Source organism: Mesoplodon mirus (genome assembly GCF_964341445.2).
Source record: "Mesoplodon mirus genome assembly, chromosome: 5".
Lineage (NCBI taxonomy): Eukaryota > Metazoa > Chordata > Mammalia > Artiodactyla > Ziphiidae > Mesoplodon > Mesoplodon mirus.
The window spans coordinates 7,578,033-7,601,789 of NC_138980.1; the positions used below are offsets into that span (position 1 = coordinate 7,578,033).

The 23,757-nt window shown below is 39.4% G+C and overlaps 1 pseudogene across 1 annotated transcript; it reads right to left on the minus strand.

Moving 5' to 3' along the window:
• Positions 1-9,362: 9,362 nt before the first annotated feature.
• LOC309804935 (afadin- and alpha-actinin-binding protein-like) lies at positions 9,363-11,186 on the minus strand (annotated as a pseudogene). The gene has a single exon. The product of its transcript is annotated as an afadin- and alpha-actinin-binding protein-like (transcript).
• Between the last annotated feature and the right edge of the window lie 12,571 nt (positions 11,187-23,757).

A 23,757-nucleotide genomic window follows, 5' to 3' on the forward strand; every position in this document is an offset into this window, starting at 1 on the left:
TGCTTAGTTTTCTTGTATTTACTTCTCTTTTTTAAATGTAAGGACCAGATATCTGAACTGTTGTTTTGTTGCTCTAATTTTTTACAATTACCTTCTTATCATGTAACATCTGATGCATACAAGAGAATATAGTTAATATACATTAAGATGTAAAACAATAATAAAATGAACCCTGATGAACATACCACTTGAGATCTAGAATGTTATAGATATTGTGTTTACTTGTTGTGCCCACTGACTTTTTTTAAATGGAAAGTAAATATATACTCTTGTAATAGATTTACATAGGATGTTCCTTTTGAAGCATGCAGAGTATTTGAATGTGTTTTCTATACCAAGTGATACTCAGGTTACCTTAGCCTCCACAATATTTTGGTCCTTAATAAGGGAGCAGAAAGGTAGAGTAATTAGTGAGACTTGGCTTCTATTTGGAGTTCAGTGCAAATCCTGGTTTCAGATTTTCCAATTTCACTTGTGGAGTATTCTTTCCCTAGATATTATGATCTTATTTTCTCATTAGACAAAAAGTATTTGTTTCTAATTTCCTAATTTACTTAGAATTTGGGATTTAGAGAGCATCAAGTCTGGGTGATTTGATTAAAACAGCAGTTCCCAAACCATGCTATGTTTTATTATTAACTAGGGAAGTTTTACCGCTACCTGAGCCCTATCCTGGACCCACTGAAATAGAATTTCTGGAATTGATGCCTGCTAATGTAGTTTTAAATGTTCCCCAGGTTCTTCTAAGGTAGCCAGCCTGGCACCTGTATTTGGCAACCACTGAAGCATTCTGGCTTGTCTTTTTAAGTTACTTCATTTCACATAGTACAGAATTCAAATTTTCAGAGTAAAAATACTTCTTTCTCATCCTTCTCTAGCCACTTATCTTTCATCTGTGAAAGAAACCAGTGTAGATAAGATTCTGGCATGTTTTCGGAGGCATTCTACCTATATCAGAATATAGTCTCCTGACATACGTATTCGTGTTCATACTCTCACCATACTTTATTTATTTACATAGCGTAACATAATACATTTTTCTGCACTTAGTGGTTTTTTTTTGTTTTTCATTTACTATGCCTTAGAATTTATATAGTTACAAAGCATGTCTTTTTTTTCTATTCATTTTGAAATTTCAGTCATTCAGAAAAGTTGTCATAATACCATACAGAATGCCTGTAATCCCTTTTTCCAGTTTCTGCAATTGTCAGCATTTAGCTGTATTTTTCCTATCATTTTCTCTTTCTCTTTTTTTACATACACACACAGGATACATGTATTTTCCCCTGAACCATTTATTTTATTTTATTTTATGTTAAAAAAATTTATTTATTCGGTTGTGCTGAGTCTTATTTGCAGCAGGTGGGCTCCTTAGTTGCAGCTCGCTGGCTCCTTAGTTGCGGCATGTGAACTCTTAGTTGTGGTGTGCATGTGGGATCTAGTTCCCTGACCAGGGATCAAACCCGGGCCTCCTGCATCGGGAGCACGGAGTCTTATCCACTGCACCACCAGGGAAGTTCCTCCCTGAACCATTTAAGAGTAAGTTGGAGTCATGATGCCTAATCACCTACTTAGTATATAAACTTAAGGTATGATTTTTTTTTTTTTTTTTTTTTTTTTCCGTACGCGGGCCTCTCACTGTTGTGGCCTCTCCCGTTGCGGAGCACAGGCTCCGGACGCGCAGGCTCAGCGGCCATGGCTCACGGGCCCAGCCGCTCCGCGGCATATGGGATCCTCCCAGACCGGGGCACGAACCCGCATCCCCCGCATCGGCAGGCGGACTCTCAACCACTGCGCCACCAGGGAGGCCCTAAGGTATGATTTTTAAAAGTAAGAATACATGTCCACATATCCCATAATGTAACCATCAAAGTCAAGAAGTTAACATTGATACAATATTATCCTCTAATTCATAGACCCTATTCACATTTCATCAGTTGTCCTAGTGATGTCCTTTGTAAGTCTGTCCAATCCAAGATTACTCATGGCATTTGTTACCATGTTGCTTCGGCTTCAGTCTAGAATAGTTCCTTAGTCTTTTTTTCTCTTTCATGACTTGACATTTTTGACATCATGGATTCACATCAATGCCTCCAATTCTAGTGTTGCTCCACAGGGTTTATTTTAGCTTCCCTCTTCTTGTATTTGTAGTTCCTTTTCTCTGACAATGAGAAACCTAGCTCCCATTATTTTCAACATTCAAGTCATCTATAAGAGCCATTCTTCCGATCACACCAAGTCCCCCCTGCTCCCCCCCTTACCCCACAGGCTTCTGTGAGCCAGTTCAGCATTCCTGACCCCTGGGCCATGGCCCTGATGCCAGTGACCATGTGGGCCACTGCACCTGGTCGAGGACCTTCTCCCAGCCCTGCATCAGCAGCCCTGCAGTCCACCATGTACCAGGAGAGCACCAAAGAGAAGCAGCTAGGTATTCTTTAATGGCTGCATTTATTCCCTTGTATCAAGTGAATGAATCACAGTTTCTTTAATCAGTTTCTTACTGATGTGCTTTTTAAAAAAATTTATTCATTTTTGGCTGCGTAGGGTCTTCGTTGCTGCATGTGGGCTTTCTCTAGTTGTGGCGAGCGGGGGCTACTCTTCGTTGTGGTGTGTGGGCTTCCCATTACAGTGGCTTCTCTTGTGGAGCACGGGCTCTAGGCACGCGGGCTTCAGTAGTTGTGGCTCATGGGCTTAGTTGCTCTGCGGCATGTGGGATCTTCCTGGAGCAGGGCTCGAACCTGTGTCTCCTGCATTGGCAGGCAGATTCTTAAGCACTGTGCCACCAAGGAAGCCCCCTTGCTGATGTGCTTTTGAATGTATGGAATCTTTAGTCTTGTGCCTTTTTTTTTTTTAATTGAAGTATAGTTGATTTGCAGTGTTGTGCCAGTCTTTGCTGTACAGTGAAGTGACTCAGTTATTTGTGTGGAATCTTTAGAGCATGCTTTTCGTGAGCTCATTGTCTAAAACTTTCAAGTTTGTGGGACTTTTTATTCTATTGAATGTCCACAGATTATACCTGTAAGCTGACAAGTATATGCTACAGGTCCTGAATGTGTATCAGTCTGTGAAGTAGGAATGAATTCAGAAAAAATTCATTACCAAAATAGGAATACTCCTTGAGATATGGACCTGAATGTGTGAGGAAAAGAATGCATCCTAATCAGACTGTTTTTATGTTACATGCTTAAACTAACACTGTCCTACCTCAAAGTACTTGCTTATTTTACATGGGTTTTAATACGAAATAATCATTTTAGCTACTTTCAGAAGGAAGGAAGGAAACATCCAACTTGCCAATGTTGCAAAACCTTTGGAATAAATTACTGTTGGAGTCTAAATTAAATCCTATCTCTTTGAAAACCATATCATTAGTAGAACTTTGCTACAATGAACATACTTTTATATTTAGAAATAAAATTTTGAAAAATTGAAAATAATGTAAATTATTTTTATAACCTGTTTAGCCTAACAACTTCTGAAATTTCTATATTTTGCCACACAGATGACACAATATGTGAATTTATATGCATGTACTTATATATCTGGAAATTGGATAAATTAAAATTCATATATTTACTTGCAGATGATTTATATCAAAAGATGGCCGTGAAATTGCTCAGCTCACACTCACGATTGTTTGCTTTCCGTGGTCCCCATCTCCAATCTAATTTTTGAAAAACATAGTACATGTTACCGGGCAATTCCAATTTTTCCGTACTTTGTTATAGAACTCAAAAAATGTTACCTTTGAGGCCATTCTTGCCTTCTGAGATGGCCTACACTCTGTCTGTGGAATGTGTTTCTCTCTAAATAAATCCACTTCTTACCTAAAAAAAAAAAAAAAGTTACCTTCAAAATGTAAACTTGACTTAGAGGCTTCAAAACATCTTAATATGAGATGCTAAACTTATTCAGGAGAGGACAAACACTTGGGTATGTTGAAGGGTGGGGAATAGTTTCTTTTTCTCCTTATACTGTCTCATGCCAGACTTTATGTGCTTGGTACATAATAAGTCATTGGATAGTTGAAAGAGGGATGAGGGTTCTTGCATTCAGAACCAATGTTCTTCTTTGTTAGAATTCACACTGAAACTAAAGGACGAGGATGGATGATGGAAAAAAATATGTGCTATATGAGCTAAGACCATATGAGATGGCACCAGTTTCTCTCTGGTTTGATAACATGTCTCTCAGCAGCCTGAGGGATAGTCATCTTTCATAATGTCAACCTCTAAACATTCTTAAGTTTTTAATGACTAATTTCAGATCCATCATTCATGATCCACTTAACTCTGCCAAGCCAATTTAATCATTTTCAGCTACAGAGAGGTTTATCAGGCCCAGGTTATTTATTTAAAATCTTGAAGGGTTAAGAAATCTAGATGTGAACTTTGGTGAATAGATTGGGTTTTATCCCAATCTTAGATTTTTTTTAAAAAGTATTTTTAATGGTGAAAAAAATCTTACATGCAGAGGGTGCATAAAATGTATGCACAGTTTAAAGAATAGTGATAAACACTTATGTACTACCACCCAGGTTAAGAAATTGAACACTGCAGGTATCTTTTTTTTTTTTTTGAGGTACGCGGGCCTCTCACTGTTGCGGCCTCTCCCATTGCGGAGCACAGGCTCCGGACGCGCAGGCTCAGCGGCCATGACTCACAGGCCCAGCCACTCCGCGGCATGTGGGATCTTCCCAGACCGGGGCACGAACCTGTGACCCCTGCATCGGCAGGTGGACTCTTAACCACTGCACCACCAGGGAAGCCCTGCAGGTATCTTAAAAGCTCTCTGTATGTCTTTCTCCTATTGTGCCTGTATTAATTAGGGCTCTCCAGGGACACAGAACCAATATGATGTATATATATGTAAAGAGAGATTTTTGTAAGGAATTGGCTTATGTGATGGTGAAGGCTGGCAAATTCAAAATCTGCATGGTAGGCCTGCAGGTCGGAGACTCAGGAGAACCGGTGTTGCAGTTTGAGTCCGTAGGAGGTCTGTGATAGAATGAGGAAGAGCTGATGTTGCACATGAAGTGTGAAGGCAGTCCCTCTCTTGCTCAGGGGAGGCTGGTCTTTTTATTCTATTCGGGCCTTCAACTGGTTAAACAAGGCCCACCCACATTATGGAGGGCTTTACTCAGTGTCCACTGATTTAAATGTTAATCTCATCCAAACGACCTCACAGAAATACCTAGAATAATGTTTGCCCAAATATCTGGGTACCCTGTGGCCTAGCCAAATTGACACACAAAATTACAAAATTATACACAGTGCCGGTTCTCCCTCCAGAGGTAACCATTATCTTCACTTAAAAAATTTTTTTTATATTGTGATAAAATACACATAAAAGTTACCATCTTAACCATTCTAAAGTGTACAGTTCAGTAGTATTAAGTACATTCATCAAGAAATTTCCGAAACTTTTCATCTTGCACAACAAACTATACACATTAAACAACAACTCATCCCCTCCTCCTCCAGCCCTGGGCAGCCACCATTCTACTTTCTCTATGAATTGGACTATTCTAGGTACCTAATATAAATGTAACCGTACAGTATTTGTCTTTTTGTGACTGGCTTATTTTACTTAGTGTGATATTCTCAGGATTCATCCATGCTGAAACATGTGTCAGTTTCTTTCATTTTTAAGGCTGAATAATATTCCATGTTTGTATGTACACATTTTGTTTATCTGTTCATCCATTCATGGATACTTGGGTTGCTTCCATTACCTGGCTATTGTGAGTAATGTTGCAGTGATTATGGGTGTCAAATAGCGCTTGAACTCCCTGCTTTCAATTCTTTGAGGTGCATCCTCAGAAGTGGCATTGCTGAATCATACAGTAGTTCAATTTTTCAATTTTTTGAGGAGTCACCGTATTGTTTTCCATAGTGGCTGCACCATTTTACATTCCCACCAACAGGGCAAGGGTTCCAGTTTCTCCACAGCCTTGCCAACACTTGATATTTTCTGTTTTTCTGATAGTAGTGATCCTAATGGGTGTGAGGTAGTATCGTGACTCTTGAATTAGTCACTGTCTTGATTGTCTTTATTTACAATTTATGTATGCATCTCCAACTGTATATTATTTAGTTCTGAAAAACGGATAATAAGCACACAGCCAGGGAAGAAAAGGATAATATTGCTACTGCAAAGTGACAGCTCCCAGGAGATGATTTACTGAATGTCTCTGGCTTCAGCTTTCCTGCAAGTGTACAGCGGGCAATGGCGCGAATGAGTCTTGGGAAAAGTGGACCAATGACTGTTGTGTAGGTCTGGAAGGCCAGTAAGAATGTGGTAACAGGGACTGGCTTGCTCTGTGTTTTCTGCTTCTAAGCTTGCTGTGGCCTACCATCTAGCTGCCAGAGGTAGGTAGCTCTTATTCTTTGGGGTTAAGATGAAGATACCCACCAATTCCAGGCTTCACAGCATAAGGGGCAGAGCAGAAACAGAACAAACTGGGACAGACTCATCTGACAGTCTCAGGTTTAAAACAAAGATGATAGGATTGCAAACACCATCTTGGAGATAGCTCTCAGCTTACTCTCTTTAGTCACTTTGCTCCCATCTGGACTTACTGCCCTGTGTTTTCTGATCTCCCTTCTCTATTGTCCTGGAATTTCCTTTGTCTCTCCTGTGTTGAGTCTCCTGTTTCCTGCATTTCATTTCTGTCACTTTATTGTGCTTTCTAGCTGTGGTCGCACATCCTTCAGTGGCTTCCTGAGAAAGGGTCTATAAGGGATAAAAATGTTGAAACTTGACCACCTGGGTATAAAATGTTAACAGGGGAAACATTTCCCCCCAGAATGTTGGAGACATTGTTCCATTGTTTGTGCTTCCAATGTTGGTATTGGAAAGTCCAGAGCCAGTGATTTTTTGTCCTTCATATGTTTCTTTTCCCCCTTGCTAGAAGCTTATTGAATCTTCTTTTTATCTTTGCTATTCTGAAATTTTACAGTGGTGCCCCTTGTTGTAGGTCTATTTTCATTCATTTTGCTTAGCCCTTAGCCCATTCAGTCTTTAAACTTAAAGCCTTCAATATTTCATTACTATCTCCTCCTCTCCATCTTCTTTTTCATTGTACTTTATGGATATCACGCCTCATAATCCGATTGTGGTAGGCCAAAAAATGCCCCCTGCCCAACTTGCCCATGTCCTAATTCCCAGAATCTGTGAATGTTACTTTATGTGGCAAAAGAAACTTTGCAAATGTGATTAAGAATAATGAGATGAGGAGATTATCCTGAATTATCCTGATGGGTTCAGTGTAATCACAGGGTCCTTTTAAGAAGGAAGCAGGAAATTAAGTAGTAGATGTGATAATGGAAGCAAGAGATGGGAGTGATGCAAGGAAGAGGTCACAGGCCAAGGAATGTAGGCAGCCTCCAGAAGCCAGAAAAAGCAGTATGGAAACAGATTTGCCTCTAGCACCTCAGGAAGAAGCATGACCCTGCCAACACCTTGGTTTCGGCCTAGTGAAACTCATTTCAGACTACTGACCTCCAGAACTGAAAGATAATAAATGAGTGTTGTTTAAGCCACCAAGTTTGTGGTAATACGCTACAGCAGCAATAGGAAACCAGTAACTGATCCTCTGATTTTCATCTCTATTTTTTAATTCTTTGTCTTTTTAGTATTCTCATTCTGGGAGATTACGTTAACTTTAAAAAAAATTTTCCCCACTTCTACTAAATTATTCTTTTTGTTATCATCTTAGTTTCCAAGAACCTGTGTTCTCTCAATGTTTCCTTTTTAAAAAAGCATCATTGTTATGTGTCATGGATGTATGGACTGTGTTATCTCTTTTTTATTAATGATAGTTTTGTTTTAGTTTTTTTGGGCTGCAAGGTATGTTTCCTCCAAACTGCTTTTATTTGACTGATTGTGCTTAGTCTGTTTTCTTCTCTGTTAGAGGTTTTGCTAAGCTGTCTGGTAATCCTTGGCTGTCTGATCATGATTGAGAACGAGACACTGAAAGGCTAATTGGAACTGCTGAGTATCTGTGTGTAGGAAGATTGTCCTGTGTATTGTAGGATGATTAACAGCACCCTTGGCCTCTCCTTACTAGACACCAGCCACACCCCTCCAGTCTTGACAATCAAAAATGTTTCCAGACATCGCCAGGTATTCCCTGGAAGCAAAGTCATCCCAAAGGAGAACAACTAGTCTAGGACAATGTCAGTGCTTCCCGGCAGCTGGGGGAGCTCCCGATGTCATTATTTTCAGGTTTTTCCTTCTGGGCAGGTCAGACTCCTCAGAAAAGGGTCTTCCAGTCCCCTGCTTGGAGGGCAAAGGTTTGACTGCCAGTGGTCTGGTGACTGGTTGGAGAAGAAGCCTGAGATCTATATTATTAAGCCGTTTCAGGGAGAGTGAATCAGAGAGAAAGTTTTATCACAAAAGAAGTGTTGCCAGAGGGATTAGAGCACTAAGTACATCAGCACATCACTGCCTTTAAGCTCCCTTGAGATGCTGGAGATAGAAGGGCCAAAAGGGTGACCCGCAGGCGGTACTCATAGCCTCCAGGGACTCTCTCATACCATCCTTTTCCTACTGAGATTAATACCGTTTAGAGAGTCCATGATTAGTAATGTAGAGGGCCACTGAGAGCCAAGTTTATCTTTTACATAATAGGCTTTTTTTTTACATAAATTTCACTTTATTTAAAACATATGAACGAGCGTATTTCAAACCACACTAAACATAATAAATATATAACTTGCTTTGTTAAAAATCTGCAGTATACCTTCAAGGAAAGGCTAAACTTCCAATGCCAACTGTATATGAGACAAAATTAAATATTTACAATAATCAGTTTCCTAAAAGCGCTATTTTTAATACCTATAAGAGGAAACTCATTCTAGTGCTTTGTTTCCATCGAAACGTCTATACATTCCTTTATTCACAGAACCAGGTGCTTCTGTTACTAAAGATACATATCCAAAGCTTTTATACCCTTTTAAATAGATTTAACATTTTAGCTCTTGGGGGGAGGAACAGGGAAGTCCAAACAACACAGACCATCTTAAATTATTAGAGATGATTGAATTGATTTGTTTGTTTGTTTGTTTGTTTTACGGTACGCGGGCCTCTCACTGTTGTGGCCTCTCCCGTTGCAGAGCACAGGCTCCGGACGCGCAGGCTCAGCGGCTATGGCTCACGGGCCCAGCCGCTCCGTGGCATGTGGGATCCTCCCAGACTGGGGCACGAACCCGTGTCCCCTGCATCGGCAGGCGGACTCTCAACCACTGCGCCACCAGGGAAGCCCGAGATGATTAACTTTATAACACACCCTGTTTCAACTCAGATGTGAAATTTGATGAACATGCTAATGAAAAACAAAAAAATCCCAGTTCACGTGTCTAAGGTAAGTCATCCTTCTCTACGTGAGAATTTGTGTAGGTCGAGGAGGATCCACTATAGCAACCTTCCTGTGATCCAGACCTTGATACCACGCTCCACTTCTGATCTGTACGTTCTCTTCCAACCTGATTTGGCTTAGATTCTTCAGGGCTTATATTTAGTACATTGATTGAACTATGTTCAGATACACAGGAACGTGTCTGGCAAAAGTCGGAAGTAGAAGCAGAAGCAGGAAGAGATTTAATAAGTTTAGACTTGCAAACTGGAGACCCAGTAGGCACACCGTGAGGTTTCTTTTGCCGTGGCCTCCAGTGTACTGTAGGGTTGTCCCGATCAGAACTTCCTGAGAACGCACGGAAAAGTTTCACATTTTCTGAGTTCTGGTGGTCATAGGTAGTCATATTTAAAAACTGTTGGTTTAACCAACTGGCTCGCTCTTCTTCAAATGCCTTTCTCTCCAATCCTAGGCGAATAGCTGCTTCTGTAAAGCTTAGTCTTTCTTTCTCGAAATTCTTCTTTTGCTCTTTAAATAGGGACCATTCTTCTTTGAGGCGTTCCTTTTCTTCCAACAAGTAACAGTCTTGTAGCAGTGAAGTGGTGTCATCATCACATGCAGTAGCGAGCTGCTGCTATAAAAGTTGCTGCTGAGTTTTAATCATTTCTTTACACTGTTGAATTTCTAACTCAAGTTTTTTTCAGTTTCTTGTTCATGGTCTTGTCATGAGATTACATCTTCATCATTAAAACCTTCTAGATGTACCTTTGAAACTGGGTTATCAAGTTTTTCTACGTGACTTTTCAAAATTCTCCACTGTTTCCTGATGCTGTTGGTAAGCTGCTCTGTCACAGTTTCACAAGAAAGGTGAAACATACTCTCTCTTTTCAGTTTCCCAGCATCTTCAATATCAAGGATAACAGTTCCTGTACTATCATCTGCTCTTTCTCTAGGTTTCTGCTTTTGGGGAAAAAGAAGAGAAATTATTTCCTTTTTCATTTGCTGAAAAACCTTCTTAAGTTCAGCATTTTCCATTAGGATTTGTTTCTGACAATATTCAAGAGAATTTTTTACATTTCATTTTCATTCCTGGCTTCAGTTTTACCCGTCCTCCAGGAGTCTCTTTTTCCATCAGCTCTCCCCACGTAATTTAAAACTTCCATAGCTAGTTTTTTATCCTTCTTGTTCATAACAAGTTGATGTAGACGTTCCTTTAGTTTATTATATTCACGGTCTTTTCTCTTCATATCATGATTATATTGAGTAGCTTGACTTACAATGATATTTTGTAATTTCTGCACCTCATCTTTCAGTAGCTGATGCAAATTCCTATTCTTGCATTGTAACTGTCTGTCTCTCTCCTGAAGATCAATCATTTCTGTCCTGGAGGTTTCCAGTTGTTCCTTAAGTTTTGCATAGCAGTTCTGCAGATGGTCCATATCACTTCCCAGTTTGAGATTCTGTGTTTCCACATTTTCCTGGGCTAGAAGGTTCTTCCGCTGAGTATAAGTAGCTCATTCATACAATTTAAAACAGCAAGTATATTTAATTCTCTCTTTGTCTCTTTACCTTTGGATTCTTCATATAATGAAGGAAAACCGAAAGTAGTCAATTCCTGATCAAGACATGAAATACTTTGTTCAATATTCTCTTCTGTGCAGAAGGCACTAAAAAAACCGTGCACATTTTTTGATAAAGGTATTGAAGAACGTAGCACTTGCTGTGAGTATAAACTTGATGGAGACATCTTTGTTTCTGAGGTATATTGAGAGATATTTTTGCTTTCTGGAGACAGACCTCGATCTGTAACAGTCATCCAATCTCCCATAGCAACCGCCAGAGCCAGGATACCTGAGGAACCAGTTCAGCGGTGAAACATTCAGCCCAGCTGCTGTCACTCTACTACGTAGGCATCACGGCCCCTGGGTGCGGCGGAGACGCACCGCTCGGCTGACCTAGACCTGCTCGCACAGCCCCCGAGGGCCCGCACAGGCAGCCTACATAATAGGCTTTCTTAAGGCGTGCAATTCATCCAGTAGAGACCTCGACCCAAGATATTGAACTCCTCGCTAGATTATGTTAGTGCTCCCACACAGCTCAAAGTCCTGAAGTTAGCATTCAGCTTTCATACATTCACTTATTCCTCCTGTCTTCAGTGTAGCACCTCCATCCTCAACCTGCCCATCTCACCTCCTGTACTCCACTCCAGAAATCATCTGTGTTAAAAGACTATCCAGAGGAGAGATGTTCAGAAATCTGGAGGTGTTGGGGAGAGGATCTGGGAATCTAATTTCACTCATTTCTCTTTACGCTCTTCCTTCCCTTTCACCCAAGATTTGGTGGTATCTGGTCCTGAGTCTTTTAAGGATTTTCAGAGTAAATTACTTTGGTTCTCAGCTCTCACAACCACTGGCTACAACTCAGCTTTTGGGGGTTGGTCAAATCCTTTACCATAGTTCCCTTTGCTTTCCAGCTTCCAAGAGTTTGTTACTGTTGTCTCCTTTCCTGTTCTTCCTGTCCTTGTTATTTTATGTCTTTTTTTTTAAAAAAAAGTATTTTTCACTGGGGTTTTGGGAGGAAACAAAATTTGATACATGTATTCCATCCACCATCTTAAAATGGGACACCATACTTTTATCGATTTATAAAGTTAGATCACGGATCTCCTCCTGACCTGCTTGATGAGCTGAATGCTCCCAGTTTTCTTTAGTTTGATGCCTTCCATAGCAGTTTTTGTGATCTCCTGCCTCACTTGAATTGATATTCTTTGCTATTGTGTCTTTGGGAAAGTTAATTAACTACAACTGGAACATGATATCTAGGATAAGGTCATCCATGGTTTAATACAAGTGAAGCACTAAACTAACCATTTTAGTTTTGGCTATTAATATTGCCTGCATTACCTGGAAAAAGTGATTCTGTTATTAGTTATGATTCCTATCATTTTGGAGTATCTTTTAGTTGAAAAGATCTATATATTCCTTGAACTCCTGTGGACTTGTTATTACAGACTGCCAAGGCTAAACTTTAAAATTGAGAACAATCAATTTTCCAATTCCTGCCAAGAGCCATTCTTAGGAGATGATTAAGGGTCAGCATGGCATATTAACATTGTTGATCTAAAACAAAGCTAATAATTTTCTTCCTTTACCCAATGTCCCAGTCAGTGTTCTTAAGTTAATAATGTCAGCTTCCTAAAAGGACACTAGAGTCTTTATATTTTCCATTTGTGAGATATAATTTAATTTGATTTTAGCAAGCAGTATTTGAATTTCCATTGCACAGGGTGGTACTAACTAAATGCTAAATGATAATACAAGTCATATTAAATCTCTTGTATTTGGGCATTAGGAAGATTATCTGGGTACCAAAATAGGATATTATCCTTTAGACAGCATATTGGGTTTCTGGGCACCTTTAACAAATAACCACCAACATAGTGGCTTAAACAACTCAAATGTATTATCTCACAGTCCTGTAGGTCAGAAGTTTGACACAGGCCTCAATGGGCTAAAATCAAAGTGTCTCCAGGCCGCATTCCTTTGCAGAGCATAGTATTGCTTTAGAGAAGAATAATTTCCTGCTCATTAGGATTGTTGATAGAATTCAGTTTCTTGCATCTGAGGGAATGAAGTCCCCATTTTGTTGCTAGTTATAAACTGAAGGCTGTTCCCAACTTCTAGAGGCCACCACATTCCTTGGCTTGTGGCCCCCTCCTTCCATTTTCAAAGCCAGCAGCAGTGGGTCGAGCCCTCACGTTGAATCTCTCCAATGCTTCTGTCTCATCGCTCTCTGACCACAGTCGGGAAACCGTCTCCAATTTTAAGGACGCACCTGAGTAGATTGGGTATCTCCCAATGATCCAGGATAATCTCCCCATCTTAAGTTCAATAGTCTTAATCATATCTACAAAGTCTATTTTGCCATGTAAGGTTCTGGGTGTCAAGGTATGGACATCTGTGGGCAACCATAATCCTGCCTACCATATACATTAGATAACAGTTCTGTAACTAAAAAATGGAATTATTTAGAAGTGGCAGCTTGAAAACTCAAGGTAAAAAGGTTCTAAAAAAGTGTTCCATCATTTGCTTAAATTGTTAAATGGTGGGTTGGAGAAACACAACCAGCTTTTGACAGCATTTCTTCTCCTCCCCAAATTTGGTTATTTTATTTTTGCTTTAAGCTTTATTTAATCTTTGTTTAGGATTCTTCAGAATAACAAAGACTGTAATTTTGTCCATTTGTAAATAATGACTGCATCTACCCCTCCCCACCCCGCACAAAGTGACAGCCATTGCAATGGGGCAGATAAAAATGGGAGATTTTCTTCTTGCTATTCGTATAGCAAGACACTGCCATTTAAATGGAAACCAAATTAAAATAGAGATACTAGATAGTTTAAGAGGCAAATGTTGCCTTTTTTTGCTGTCTCTTACCCATAAACTTCAGCGTGTGATCTGTAGACAGACTGGCAATATTGTCTACTCTCTTTTATCATCCTCCCAAAAGCAGTTGATTATCTTGGAAGGGCTTCAAAAGCAATTAAGAAAATCCCTTATGTCAAGTTACATTTCAGACAGGATAAATTAGATGTATGGGGAAATGTCCTGATAAAGTACTCGAGAAATAATGAATCTGTGTACAATTTGTAATTGCTCCTACAAAAAATTTACAGCATAAAAGAGGCTGTTAACCTGAGACTGGACGCTCAGAGATGTTTTTTTTTTTCTCATTACAAATGCAAATGCCTTATGAAATTGAGCCCAGAGCATTTTTAAATGTCCAAAATGTAATTCAAAACATTGTTTATTACATTTCTGTCCTGGCTCTTTACGGCATCACAAGCTTCTTTGTAAACGCTGATTTTTAAGCCAGGGGGTCTGCAATGAAAAAATGGCCGATTTGACTCACTAATGTGGAACAGGTCCTAAAGGGCAGCTCCGCTCCAGAATGAAGGGTGAGGGTTAGCACCAGTGCCACAAAAGGATGGTGATGGATGGTGACTGGAAAGACATTGATTTGTTAAGTGTCCATGAGATTATTGCGTTTGGTTTCTACTTTATGCATTAAAGATCGACAGATGATCTTCAATCTGCATAACCCCATCCCTGTGACTCCAGAACAATACAGGCTCCATGGATGGCCCATAATGAGTGGGTGGGGACAGGGATTGGTGGGTTAGGTGCTGGAGCCTGGGGATACTCTGTCAAAAATAGGTATCTAGTTAGAATACTTTTATTATCACAGTGCTAGGAAATTCAAAGCAATTTCCTTCCCTTATGAACTGCTATTCCCTTCTGAGTAAAGTGATTTCAACTCTTCCAAACTACTTGGATTTTATCTCCCATTTCCTAACTTTTGAAGTATGGGTGTACCCGTTGCTAATTTTCCTCCCGTGATAAACATTAGCAAGTGGGAAGTTATTAGAGGGTTATTATACAATATTCATAGACTGCTTTTATTTGTGAAAGTCTTTGAAGGTCTCTTAAATATGAACTGTTTCCAAATAACCTTGGGCTCATTTTTCATCTTGATCCAAATCCCATGGAAGCAAACCAATCATGAAGCTCTCTGAAAAGTCACTGGAAGCCCCAGGCTCAGAACCCAGCTGTGGAGCATGAACTATTAGGTTCTGTGCTGCTGGAAGCTTTGAGTAACTGAACCACAGGGACTGATGCTCATTTAGGAATCAAAGTTGGTGCTTTGTTTCCAGAAGCCTTTGTCTGAGCTGAGGAAAGTAGACTAAACCTCTCGTAGGAGTTCAGATTGTATAGACTTTACTTTTTACACAGTTGCTTTTTAAGATGGTTCAACAAAGTGATGTCTTTTCTGTTTAAAGAATAGGGAACAATAACAACAGCAAAGCTAGTGAAAAACAAACTGCAGGGTATTCCTATCCACAGAACAACTCTGATTTCTAAGTTTGTCTTCGTTAATGTTCTATCCATTGACATTCGTCCATGTTCTCTCTTGGTGAGCTGTTTCCCGCTCCCATCCTCAAATACCATCGCAGGTCGAAACTGAGACCTCTGCATTATTTCTCTTGCCTTGATCTACCTTCCTCTGATTTACAGCTTTATCATACTCCTTTCTACTTCTCATCAAAGTATGTTTGTCCTGATTCTCTCCAGAGTCAGCAGCCAACATAATAATAGTATTGCTTACTAAGTACATTTCTAAGTGCTTTATTTGTAATTATCCTCAAAATAACCCTCTTGGGTAGTTACTATTCTTGTGCTCATTTTACAAATGGAGGTAAGGGAGACAGTGATGAAAAATGATAAGCATGTTGTTTAAGTCTCACAGCTGGCAAGTGATGGAGTCGGGATTCATGCCCAGGTGATCTGGCCCCAGAGCCCCTGCTGTTCACCTCTGCTTTTCATTGGCTGTCAGAACTGGGAGAACTAATTGTTGCTTTAGGTTAGATCCTAAATGTAGATTCTGACATTTCAATGGCTGTTTGATCTAGGGCAAGTTAACTAACTTCTCTGAGCTTTAGTTTCCTCAGCAATAAAATAGGGATATTTGTGTGAAGAAAACAGAGATAGCCCCCATAAACATTCATGGCTATAGTAGGTCCTTGAGAAAATTTAGTGTTAGCTAACCCTTTCCTTTCCTTAACGTTCTCTCCTTAATGATATAATTTGCAGATGAAATTAGCTGATTTCTGACGTTGATGGGGAAAGTGGTTTACCATGTTGCCTCTCTCTTGTGGTAACATCAAGCATTGTGACTTTTCAGATTGGCAGACTTTTTCACACTTCATTTAGGCAAGGACTACATCTTCTCTGAAGTTGTACCAAGTCACATAGTCTTAGATGTACTTGTTCTCGATCTGGAAATTTTATATTTCACGTACCACGTGCTCACTGCTATGTCTTCGGGAAATTTTTTTTTTTTTTTTTTGCGATACGCGGGCCTCTCACCGTTGTGGCCTCTCCTGTTGCGGAGCGCAGGCTCAGCGGCCATGGCTCACGGGTTCAGCCGCTCCGCGGCATGTGGGATCCTCCCGGACGGGGGCACGAACCTGTGTCCCCTGCATTGGCAGGCGGACTCTCAACCACTGCGCCACCAGGGAAGCCCTTCAGGAAATGTTTTGAAGCAGGAAATGAAGTAGAGCGGCAACCACCTGCTTGTGGGTTTGTATCATATCATGAAGAGCTGGTGGGCTGGTCTTGTCCTCCAAGAATGGCAATGACCCATGGAAAATGCTTTGGCAGAAGTCAGCATATTCCCTGGCCATGGGACCAGCTGTTTCTAACTACACACTGTGTAGTTACACTACACACTACATGGTGGGAAGTTCCCTTTCCAAGTTCTGGGAACCACACGGGCTATTAATTTTATGACAGTAAATATAACTGCAGGTGTCTGTGTGCAAGACTGGGTTGCAAGATAAACATGATGAATTATACACTTTCTGGGGATGAAATGGAAAGTTATCTTTTTTATTACACTTATCACAATAGCCAGTAGAATGCACAGGCCTTTGCCAAGTTTTAGTCACACTTATTTATATGAGATAAGAAGAATATGAAAAGTTCATTGTATTGTATTCGAATATCTCCTCAAATAAGCCCTCACATTACTTTCATCTTCATTTTGATGAATCTTTGTCTCTATGCCCCATTTTTACTTAGCTTTACCATATGTAACTCTGAGCATGTTAATCCACAGCCTTTTATTGAGTATCTACTAAGTGTAATTTCCTGTGCATGTGGGAATATAAAGAGGAACAGAGCATGATCCCTGTCCTGAGGGATCTTGAAATCTAATAAGAGCTAAGAATCAAACATGTAAAAATGCTACATAAACATATTAATATTTTCGGAACAACAGCTACTTGCAAACTACCAATTATTTACATATCCTCTCAGAGATAGCCTGTGTATAGATTGAGCATATATATATACACATACTCTTTTTAAAAAGTAACAGTTAAAAGCATGCCATATGTACTGTTATGGTCCTTGTTCTTTTCCACTGGATAATATGTCTTACAAGTCATTTCATAGCTGTGCATATATATCTGCTCCATTATTTTTAATAACTTCATAGGCTCCCATTATATGGAAACCAGTTATTTTCTATTATTACCTTATTGGTTTTTTTTTTACATCTTTATTGGAGTATAATTGTTTTTTTTTTTTTTTTTTTTTTTTTTTTTTTTGCATTACGCGGGCCTCTCACTGTTGTGGCCTCTCCCGTTGCGGAGCACAGGCTCCGGACGCGCAGGCCCAGCGGCCATGGCTCACGGGCCCAGCCGCTCCGCGGCATGTGGGATCCTCCCGGACAGGGGCACGAACCCGCGTCCCCTGCATCGGCAGGCGGACTCTCAACCACTGCGCCACCAGGGAGGCCCGAGTATAATTGTTTTACAATGGTGTGTTAGTTTCTGCTTTATAACAAAGTGAATCAGTTATACATATACATATGTTCCCATATCTCTTCCCTCTTGTGTCTCCCTCCCTCCCACCCTCCCTATCCCACCCCTCTAGGTGGTCACAAGGCACCGAGCTCATCTCCCTGTGCTATGCGTCTTCTTCCCACTAGCTATCTATTTTACGTTTCACAGTGAATATATGTCCATGCCACTCTCTCACTTTATCACAGCTTACCCTTCCCCCTCTCCATATCCTCAAGTCCATTCTCTAGTAGGTCTGTGTCTTTATTCCTGTCTTACCCCTAGGTTCTTCATGACATTTTTTTTTTCTTTAATTCCATATATATGTGTTAGCACACGGTATTTGTCTTTCTCTTTCTGACTTACTTAACTCTGTATGACAGACTCTAGGTCCATCCACCTCATTACGAATAGCTCAATTTCATTTCTTTTTATGGCTGAGTAATATTCCATTGTATATATGTGCCACATCTTTATCCATTCATCTGATGATGGACACTTAGGTTGTTTCCATCTCCTGGCTATTGTGAATAGAGCTGCAATGAACATTTTGGTACATGTCTCTTTTTGAATTATGGTTTTCTCAGGGTATATGCCCAGTAGTGGGATTGCTGGGTCATATGGTAGTTCTATTTTTAGTTTTTTAAGGAACCTCCATACTGTTCTCCATAGTGGCTGTACCAATTCACATTCCCACCAGCAGTGCAAGAGTGTTCCCTTTTCTCCACACCCTCTCCAGCATTTATTGTTTCTAGATTTTTTGATGGTGGCCATTCTGACTGGTGTGAGATGATATCTCATTGTAGTGTTGATTTGCATTTTTCTAATGATTAATGATGTTGAGCATTCTTTCATGTGTTTGTTGGCAGTCTGTATATCTTCTTTGGAGAAATGTCTATTTAGGTCTTCTGCCCATTTTTGGATTGGGTTGTTTGTTTTTTTGTTATTGAACTGCAAGAGCTGCTTGCAAATTTTGGAGATTAATCCTTTTTATTTGCTTCATTTGCAAATATTTTCTCCCATTCTGAGGGTTGTCTTTTGGTCTAGTTTATGGTTTCCTTTGCTGTGCAAAAGCTTTTAAGTTTCATTAGGTCCCATTTGTTTATCTTTGTTTCTATTTCCATTTCTCTAGGAGGTGGGTCAAAAAGGATCTTGCTGTGATTTATGTCATAGAGTGTTCTGCCTATGTTTTCCTCTAAAGGTTTGATAGTTTCTGGCCTTACATTTAGGTCTTTAATCCATTTTGAGCTTATTTTTGTGTATGGTGTTAAGGAGTTATCTTATCTCATACTTTTACATGTCCCTGTCCAGTTTTCCCAGCACCACTTATTGAAGAGGCTGTCCTTTCTCCACTGTACATTCCTGCCTCCTTTATCAAAGATAAGGTGACCATATGTGCATCGGTTTATCTCTGGGCTATCTATCCTGTTCCTTTGATCTATATTTCTGTTTTTGTGCCAGTACTATACTGTCTTGATTATTGTAGCTTTGTAGTATAGTCTCAGTCAGGGAGCCTGATTCCTCCAGCTCTGTTTTTCGTTCTCAAGATTGCTTTGGCTATTCGGGGTCTTTTGTGTTTCCATACAAATTGTGAAATTTTTTGTCCTAGTTCTGTGAAAAATGCCAGTGGTAGTTTGATAGGGATTGCATTGAATCTGTAGATTGCTTTGGGTAGTAGAGTCATTTTCACAATGTTGATTCTTCCAATCCAAGAACATGGTATATCTCTCCATCTATTTGTATCATCTTTAATTTCTTTCATCAGTGTCTTATAATTTTCTGCATACAGGTCTTCTGTCTAAAATATCTAGGTTTATTCCTAGATATTTTATTCCTTTTGTTGCAGTGGTAAATGGGAGTGTTTTCTTGATTTCACCTTCAGATTTTTCATCATTAGTGTATAGGCATGCCAGAGATTTCTGTGCATTAATTTTGTATCCTGCTACTTTACCAAATTCATTGATTAGCTCTAGTAGTTTTCTGGTAGCATCTTTAGGATTCTCTATGTATAGTATCATGTCATCTGCAAACAGTGACAGCTTTACTTCTTCTTTTCCAATTTGGATTCCTTTTATTTCCTTTTCTTCTCTGATTGCTGTGGCTAAAACTTCCAAAACTATATTGAATAAGACTGGTGAGAGTGGACAACCTTGTCTTGTTCCCGATCTTAGTGGAAATGGTTTCAGTTTTTCACCATTGAGGACAATGTTGGCTGTGGGTTTGTCAGATATGGCCTTTATTATGTTGAGGAAAGTTCCCTCTATGCCTACTTTCTGCAGGGTGTTTATCATAAATGGGTGTTGAATTTTGTCAAAAGCTTTCTCTGCATCTATTGAGATGACCATATGGTTTTTCTCCTTCAATTTGTTAACATGGTGTATCACATTGATTGATTTGCATATATTGAAGAATCCTTGCATTCCTGGAATAAACCCCACTTGATCATGGTGTATGATCCTTTTAATGTGCTCTTGGATTCTGTTTGCTAGTATTTTGTTGAGGATTTTTGCATCTCTGTTCATCAGTGATATTGGCCTGTAGTTTTCTTTCTTTGTGACATCCTTGCCTGGTTTTGGTATCAGGGTGATGTTGGCCTCGTAGAATGAGTTTGGGAGTGTTCCTCCCTCTGCTATATTTTGGAAGAGTTTGAGAAGGATAGGTGTTAGCTCTTCTCTAAATGTTTGATAGAATTCGCCTGTGAAGCCACCTGGTCCTGGGCTTTTGTTTGTTGGAAGATTTTTAATCACAGTTTCAATTTCAGTGCTTGTGATTGGTCTGTTCATATTTTCTATTTCTTCCTGATTCAGTCTTGGCAGGTTGTGCATTTCTAAGAATTTGTCCATTTCTTCCAGGTTGTCCATTTTATTGGCATAGAGTTGCTTATAGTAATCTCTCATGATCTTTTGTATTTCTGCAGTGTCAGTTGTGACTTCTTTTTCATTTCTAATTTCTATTGATTTGAGTCTTCTCCCTTTTTTTCTTGATGAGTCTGGCTAATGGTTTATCAATTTTGTTTATCTTCTCAAAGAACCAGCTTTTAGTTTTATTGATCTTTGCTATCGTTTCCTTCATTTCTTTTTCATTTATTTCTGATCTCATCTTTATGATTTCTTTCCTTCTGCTAACTTTGGGGTTTTTTTGTTCTTCTTTCTCTAATTGCTTTAGGTGCAAGGTTAGGTTGTTTGTTCGAGATGCTTCCTGTTTCCTAAGGTAGGATTGTATTGCTATAAACTTCCCTCTTAGAACTGCTTTTGCTGCATCCCATAAGTTTTGAGTTGTTGTGTCTCCATTGTCATTTGTTTCTAGGTATTTTTTGATTTCCTCTTTGATTTCTTCAGTGATCACTTCGTTATTAAGTAGTGTATTGTTTAGCCTCCATGTGTTTGTATTTTTTACAGATCTTTTCCTGTAATTGATATCTAGTCTCATAGCGTTGTGGTCAGAAAAGATACTTGATATGATTTCAATTTTCTTAAATTTACCAAGGCTTGATATCTAACCCAAGATATGATCTGTCCTGGAGAATGTTCCATGAGCACTTGAGAAGAATGTGTATTTTGTTGTTTTTGGATGGAATGTCCTATAAATATCAATTAAGTCCATCTTGTTTAATGTATCATTTAAAGCTTGTGTTTCCTTATTTATTTTCATTTTGGATGATCTGTCCATTGGTGAAAGTGGGGTGTTAAAGTTCCCTACTATGAATGTGTTACTGTCGATTTCCCCTTTTATGGCTGTTAGTATTTGCCTTATGTATTGAGGTGCTCCTATGTTGGGTGCATAAATATTTACAATTGTTATATATTCTTCTTGGATCGATCCCTTGATCATTATGTAGTGTCCTTCTTTGTCTCTTCTAATAGTCTTTATTTTAAAGTCTATTTTGTCTGATATGAGAATTGCTACTCCAGCTTTCTTTTGGTTTCCATTTGCATGGAATATCTTTTTCCATACCCTCACTTTCAGTCTGTATGTGTCTCTAGGTCTGAAGTGGGTCTCTTATAGACAGCATATATATGGGTCTTGTTCTTATATTCATTCAGCCAGTCTGTGTCTTTTGGTGGGAGCATTTAATCCATTTACATTTAAGGTAATTATCGATATGTATGTTCCTATTCCCATTTTCTTAACTGTTTTGGGTTTGTTATTGTAGGTCCTTTCCTTCTCTTGTGTTTCTTGCCCAGAGAAGATCCTTTAGCATTTGTTGTAAAGCTGGTTTGGTGGTGCTGAACTCTCTCAGCTTTTGCTTGTCTATAAAGTTTTTAATTTCTCCCTGAAATCTGAATGAGATTCTTGCTGGGTAGAGTAATCTTGGTTGTAGGTTTTTCTCCTTTATCCCTTTAAATGTGTCCTGCCAGTCCCTTCTGGCTTGCAGAGTTTCTGCTGAAAGATCAGCTGTTAACCTTATGGGGATTCCCTTGTATGTTATTTGTTGTTTTTCCCTTGCTGCTTTTAATATGTTTTCTTTGTATTTAATTTTTGGCAGTTTGATTAATATTTGTCTTGGCATGTGTCTCCTTCAGTTTATCCTGAATGGGACTCTCTGTGCCTCCTGAACTTGATTAACTATTTCCTTTCCCATATTAGGGATGTTTTCAACTATAATCTCTTCAAATATTTTCTCAGTCCCTTTCTTTTTCTCTTCTTCTTCTGGGGCCCCTATAATTCGAATGTTTGTGAGTTTAATGTTGTCCCAGAGGTCTCTGATACTGTCCTCAGTTCTTTTCATTCCTTTTTCTTTATTCTGCTCTCCAGTAGTTATTTCCACTATTTTATCTTCCAGGTCACTTATCTGTTCTTCTGCCTCAGTTATTCTGCTATTGATCCCGTCTAGAGTATTTTTAATTTCATTTATTGTATTGTTCATTGTTATTTGTTTCATCTTTAGTTCTTCTGGGTCCTTGTTAAATGTTTCTTGCATTTTCTCTATTCTATTTCCAAGATTTTGGATCATCTTTACTATCATTATTCTGAATTCTTTTTCAGGTAGACTGCCTATTTCCTCTTCATTTGTTAGGTCTGGTGGGTTTTTATCTTGCTCCTTCACCTGCTGTGTGTTTTTCTGTCTTCTCATTTTGCTTATCTTACTGTGTTTGGGGTCTCCTTTTTGCAGGCTGCAGGTTCGTAGTTCCTGATGTTTTTGGTGTCTGTCCCCAGTGGCTAAAGTTGGTTCAGTGGGTTGTGTAGGCTTCCTGGTGGAGGGGACTAGTGCCTGTGTTCTTGTCTTTCTGGTGGGCAGGTCCACGTCTGGTGGTGTGTTTTGGGGTGTCTGTGGCCTTATTATGATTTTAGGCAGCCTCTGTGCTAATGGATCGGGTTGTGTTCCTGTCTTGGTAGTTGTTTGGCATAGGGTGTCCAGCACTGTAGCTTGCTGGTCGTTGAGTGAAGCTGGGTGTTGGTGTTGAGATGGAGATGTCTGGGAGATTTTCGCTGTTTGATATTATGTGGAGCTGGGAGGTCTCTTGTGGACCAGTGTCCTGCAGTTGGCTCTCCCACCTCAGAGGCATAGCCCTGACTCCTGGCTGCAGCACCAAGAGCCTTTCATCCACACGGCTCAGAATAAAAGGGAGAAAAATTAGAAAGAAAGAAAGAGGATAAAATAAAATAAAATAAAGTAAGGTAAAATAAAATAAAGTTATTAAAATAAAAAAATAATTATTAAGAAAAAAAAATTTTTAAGTAAAAAACAAACAAACCAAAAAAAAAAAAAAAAAGGACAGATAGAACCCTATGACAAATGGTGAAAGCAAAGCTATACAGACAAAATCTCACACAGAAGTATACACATACACACTCACAAAAAGAGGAAAAGGGGTAAAAATAATAAATCTTGCTCTCAAAATCCACCTCCTCAATTTGGGATGATTCGTTGTCTATTCAGGTATTCCACAGATGCAGGGTACATCAAGTTGTTTGTGGAGACTTAATCCGCTGCTCCTGAGGCTGCTGGGAGAGATTTCCCTTTCTCTTCTTTGTTCACACAGTTCCTGGGGTT